Raw genomic sequence first — 6,489 nt, 5'->3', positions numbered from 1 at the left:
GATTCCAGGTGTGAGTGAGTGAGATAGGCAGAGGGAGTATAGCTCAATGGGTCGAGTAGCTGGTTGGCACCCGGGAGGCCGGGGTTCGATTCCAGGTGTGAGTGAGTGAGATAGGCATAGGGAGTATAGCTCAGTGGGTAGAGTGGCTGGCATACACCTGGGAGGCCGGGGTTCGATTCCAGGTGTGAGTGAGATAGGCATAGAGAGTATTGCTCAGTGGGTGAGTGAGATAGCCACAGGGACCCCCGGCCTCCCGGGTGCCAGCCAGCCACTCTACCCACTGAGCTATACTCCCTATGCCTATCTCACTCACTCCTGCAGAATGATAGTGCTACCATGGATGGTCAACATACGCCAATTGATATTTTATTTTAGGACATTATTGATTTTTAACAGTTTTTTGACAGTAAATATTAGCTTTTTTGCTCAATAGCTCTCAGGTCATGTGACGTATTGACCCCAAACCAGTGCAGAATGATAGTGCTACTAAGGATGGTCAACATAGGCCAATTTATATTTGATTTCTGGTCTTTATATATTTTTAACAGTTTTTTTTACAGTAAATATTAGCATTTTAGCTCAATAGCTCTCAGGTCATGTGACGTATTGACCCCAAACTAATGCAGAATGATAGTGCTACTAAGGATGGTCAACATACGCCAAATTATATTTGATTTCTGGTCTTTATCGATTTTTAACAGTTTTTTGACAGTAAATATTAGCTTTTTTGCTCAATAGCTCTCAGGTCATGTGACGTATTGACCCCAAACCAGTGCAGAATGATAGTGCTCCTAAGTATGGTCAACATACGCCAATTTATATTTGATTTCTGGTCTTTATTGATTTTTAACAGTTTTTTTACAGTAAATACTAACTTTTTGCTCAATAGCTCTCAGGTCATGCGTTGTATTGACCCCAAACTAATGCAGAATGATAGTGCTACTAAGGATGGTCAACATACGCCAATTGATATTTGATTTCTGGTCTTTATTGATTTTTAACAGTTTTTTACAGTAAATATTAGCTTTTTTGCTCAATAGCTCTCAGGTCATGTGACGTGTTGACCCCAAACTAATGCAGAATGATAGTGCTACTAAGGATGGTCAACATACGGCAAATTATATTTGATTTCTGGTCTTTATTGATTTTTAACAGTTTTTTTTACAGTAAATATTAGCATTTTAGCTCAATAGCTCTCAGGTCATGTGACGTATTGACCCCAAACCAGTGCAGAATGATAGTGCTACTAAAGATGGCCAACATACAGCAATTTATATTTGATTTTAGGACATTATTGATTTTTAACAGGTTTTTTACAGTAAATATTAGCTTTTTTGCTCAAAAGCTCTCAGGTCATGTGACGTATTGACCCCAAACCAGTGCAGAATGATAGTGCTACTAAGGATGGTCAACATACGCCAATTGATATTTGATTTCTGGTCTTTATTGATTTTTAACAGTTTTTTTACAGTAAATATTAGCATTTTAGCTCAATATCTCTCAGGTCATGTGACTTATTGACCCCAAACTAATGCAGAATGATAGTGCTACTAAAGATGGTCAACATACGGCAATTTATATTTGATTTTAGGACATTATTGATTTTTAACAGTTTTTTGACAGTAAATATTAGCTTTTTTGCTCAAAAGCTCTCAGGTCATGTGACGTATTGACCCCAAACTAATGCAGAATCACAATGCTACCTTACCTGGTCAGCATACGCCAAAGAAGAAGAAATAGTTTGGCTTAAAAGATTTTAAAGCAAAAAATTTAACTTTTTTTAATGTAAATATCAGCATGTCTTCTCATTTCGGTCCAGATCATGTGACTTTTCGACTGAGTTTTATTTTATTATCACACTAATAGATCACTGGGATGACACACATCACTTTTTATTTGAATTCACAATTTTTAAGACAGACAGACAGACAGATAGATAAACAAGTTTTCAGCTTCTTATACTTCAAGCTATTTATTTAGTGTAAATATTAGCCGTACAATTCGATAGTTAACAGTTAAGCTGAGTCAGTTACTTAAAACATCCCCGTATAATACATCTGCGAATGCAGCGCTTTATTTTTTAAACTGGAAATAGTTGATGCGCAGTCGTGCATTTACCGTAAGCTGACGATAAGAGCGCACTGAAAATGTAGGAGCGGCTGGCTTGACTACGGAGAAACGAGAGGCGGCTGGCTTGCCCGCAGTCTCTTCTCCCCATTTCCTGTCACTCTTCACTGCAACTATCACAGTAAAAAGGCAAAAAAAAAAGTAAAGAATTTTGTTTATTTATCCATATGCGGCCGAATGGGATGAGCGTCCAACCATTAATCAGCCCTGTACAGGCACGCATGCTTCACACCACAACTCCCGAGTGAAGATGAATTTCTCTATGTTAACCGAAAAAATGCACATTCAATCAGTGTGCAAATTATTTGTACATCGGACATGATCATAACAAATTTAGTGGCAGGGTGGCCTGGGTCACACATGATTCATTCATCCTGACGCACAGCAGTGAAAAGACTGCCGGCCGGCGCTGCGTGAAATGCCGTGGATCAGCAACTTATTTATATACAGATACATTCATGAGTTACTTTGCATTGACCATTCATGGTAAAATGTGGGTGTGTTGTGGGCGGAATGTGAGGTGGATCCACCTGTGCAATCTTCCAGCTGGTGTGTGATTTATCAAGAAATTGCATGCAGCTGTGCTTACGCAAAGTTTTATAAATCAGGGGCGAGGGGCATACACCCTTTTCGTATTTTTGGCGTATGCAAACTTTAGTATGGATCCTACGCAATGTTTTATAAATGAGGCCCCTGGTCATCATAAAATCATCTACCATATAAGTGACCCAAAAAATACAAAAACAAATGGAATAGCCAAAGTTGCATTGACACCTAATCTGTACTGCTTGTTTCAAATCATCAGGTTGTGCTTTGTGTAAATCCGGTGATGTACTTTGTATGTCAGAGTACATAAACATACATTTTTCCATCTCTCTAAATCCACCAGTGTCCATGCCATGACTATGCTACAATTGCAGTAGAGTGTATTTATGGAATACATCGATGCAACCTACTGCACTTGTATGCCCAGAAATCTTCCAAGGTAACTAGAAAAGCAGTACAACAACAACAACTACGGATCCATCCACGAGGACACACGATAAAAAGGAAGCAGAACATCCTCTCCTCCATCATTCACTCTTCGGAAGGTTTGAATTTTTGTGACACATTTGCAAAATAACAGCTCAGATCCAGCCTGTTGAACTGTTGAGCTCGAGCTGCGTCTACAATCAAGTAAATTGAAGCTTGCATAGCTATGTTTTCATAGCTTAATAGATGAGCTTCACCTCGGCCTGCACTGCCAGTTTCCCTCAGACTGGATGTTTTGAATGCAGCTTGAACATAACCTTCAAAATGAGCCACAACTTAACCCTGTGCATCCACGAATGTGCTTCTCTCCAGCACTTAAACCAATAACACTACTCCTGAATGCAGCACAAATTATCTAGATGGCTTCCTCTTTGCTTTCTTCACTTGGCATCTATGAACCCAAAACTGGTTAGCGACTAACTAATGTTTAGCGTAACTGCCCAGTTTAGTACAACTGGAACAGAACTGGTGCTTGTTCTGTTGTTTCGTCAGGGCTCTACTCATATGGAAACTTTCTCTACACTCAGGTGTCACTGAACTCCATCATGATAGTACTCTGTGTAGTTTTGTTCTCTCTTGTCCTACTTTGCTGCATTGACAGCCTGATGCTGGGCAAAGTGGTAAAATTGCTGGTAATAACTGGGTGGATAAGGCACATCTTCAGTGTGGTCTGAGCCAAAGTGGCCTCATTTTCAGTAGCAGAGTTAGACCTAAAATGATAGCAATATGTTCCAGCGATAAACGCGTCATCAATAGCAATAAAACAATCACTGTCACTTGAAGGTTTAAAATACAAACTATCATGAAAACACAAAATGAAAATGCAACATTCGGTTGCATGAACATGCTTCCCCTCTGGCCCATAACAGTCCTTTACATTCCTTGATAACTGAGTCCTTTTGGCTTCCATCGCTCTCTCCATGGCCTTCCTTCCACCTGCTCCTCTTGTTCTCTTTGTCTGTACTTGCAAATGTCTCCTGGGGGATCCTGCACTCAGAAGGGACCAGTAGTTACCTTTGTAAGATGAACTTTGTCAAACACGACTGACAGACTAGACGTTAGCGTTGGAAGCCACTTTGGGGTCTCTGTCTGGTTATACTGGATCCTGTCCCTTGTGATTATTAATCTCAGTGTAGTGTAGTGGCTTCATCCTAGTCCGTTTACCTCCAGGTTTTACATATTTTGATTAACCTGGACACTTATTTCCAGGTTAATCAGTTAGCATTATATGTTACCAAAACTATAAATGTCACCGTAGCTTTATATCAGTGAGGATAATTAACATGTTTCCGTAGTTTATTCAGCTTCCTTTTTGAAGCTATAGTTACTTCCTGCCTATTTTCTTTATATTATTATTACCTCCGCCAGGAGGTTATGTAATCACCGGAGTTTGTTTGTCTGTCCGTCTGTGTGTGTGTTTGTCTGTTAACAGCATAACTCAAAACGTCATGGACGGATTTTCACCAAATTTTTACAGGATGTACGGAAGAGCACGAGTAAGAATCAATTAGATTTTGGAGGTGATCCGAATCACCGTCTGGATCCAGGAATTTTTTGAAGGTCGAAGGACAATTGAGATATGGCCACCAGGCGGCCGCCGGCCATCTCTCAATTTTACAGACAGAGGTCGCTGCAACGATCCCGGGTGACGGCCGAATCCCCCGCGGCAGGTTCGGGCTTCCCGGGCGAGTCAGGACCGACGAAACGAAGCGGCGGCGACACGTGCGGTACCGTCACATGCACGTGCAACGGTACGTGCGTGCGGCGGCGCCGCGTGCAAAACACTGTGCTGTTACACTGTATATGCATGTTATGCTTTCTGCACAAACTGTTGAAACTCAATACAATCCGTCCATGACTTTTTGAGTTATGCTGTTAACAGACAGACGGACAGACAGATGGCCTGGCGGAGGTATGCGCTCTCCGAGTGCTTTTCTAGTTTTCTATGTGTTTGTTTACTATGAATTTTGTGAATCTGTTGTGCTTTATTTTTCTACATTAGTGCGATTTTTTTTTAAATCATGTATCTGTACCCAGCTGATGCATTTGCACATTTTTGATGATTCTGAAAATATTTTATTGTTTACAACAGACAAAAAATATGTAAATATATTTTTCTAATCCATATATTTCATACTTTACAGAAGAGAAATCTACATTAGCTTGATTTTTAATCATGTAACTGTACCTAGTTGATGTATTTGCACATTTTTGATGATTCAAGAAATATTTTATACTTAGACAAAATAAATATAGCAGCATATTTTTCTGATATTTTTATACTTTACAACAGACAAAAAAATATATTAACATTTTTCTTTTAAGTTCTTTATCTAATTTATTTTTATGTGTTAATCTAATCTTGTTTGTTTGTCAGTGTTGCATAAATGCTAACATTATTAGCTGTGACTGGCTAAAACGGTTAGCCAACTTTTTTGCTAGTCTTTATTATAAATATGTCATTAAAATGATCTATTATTATTTTCCCTTAGGGGATGAATAAAGTGATTCTATTCTATATTATTATGATCAGTATCCGCTTAAATTACACATTTTACTGGGACAAATTTTGCAGCCATATTGTGCAGCTCTAGCTACAGTCGAACTAATTTAACAAGAGTACAGGAATATCAGATTAAATTGTGGTTTTGTGTTGTAACTATCAAAGGCGGCTTGTCAAACAATACCTAGAATAGTAGTATTTATCATTTGTATGCAATATTTATCATCTGTGTCGATATGAATCAATGAACTTCTGTGTTTCATGTAAAGGCTCCATGCTGATGTGTACTGAAAGACAGTCCTTGGCTGTGTTCGTCCTACTGCTGGCTCATGCCTCCTACATGCAGGACACTCTGTCCACTGTGACAATGTGAAATAGAAATTCACCTCGCATGCCCCGTGAAATGAAAAACGACACTTTCTTGTTATCAGTGCATCTGCCAGTAAAGTAGTTCACAAAAAATGGGGAAAGAGGGCCAGAACTTGACAAAAGCCTTCCCTACAGGGAGTGTGAGCTCAAGATGTTGTTCTTTAAACAGTCTGTGAAAGCTTACAAACCCAGCCTGTACATGGGGGTGTGACATTTTGATTGACATCCCTCAGCAAGCTGTGCCGGGAGTTTGTTGCCAAAGTAATGTGTATTCAATGCTTTAGTTCATCTGTTTTGTGTTCTATCACTTTTCTCACCTTCCCCCGCTGAGTTTTCGTACTCGCCAGAAGAGATGTAGCACGTATGGATGGATACCCATACTGCTGCTGAGCCATTAAAGCGGGGGAAGAGGCATTGTTCTCAAAAAGAAGAAATACACAAAATGTCCCCAGTAGAAG

The sequence above is a fragment of the Acanthochromis polyacanthus genome, chromosome 16 (assembly GCF_021347895.1).
Source record: "Acanthochromis polyacanthus isolate Apoly-LR-REF ecotype Palm Island chromosome 16, KAUST_Apoly_ChrSc, whole genome shotgun sequence".
Classification (NCBI taxonomy): Eukaryota; Metazoa; Chordata; class Actinopteri; family Pomacentridae; genus Acanthochromis; species Acanthochromis polyacanthus.
This window is presented reverse-complemented; position numbering follows the sequence as displayed.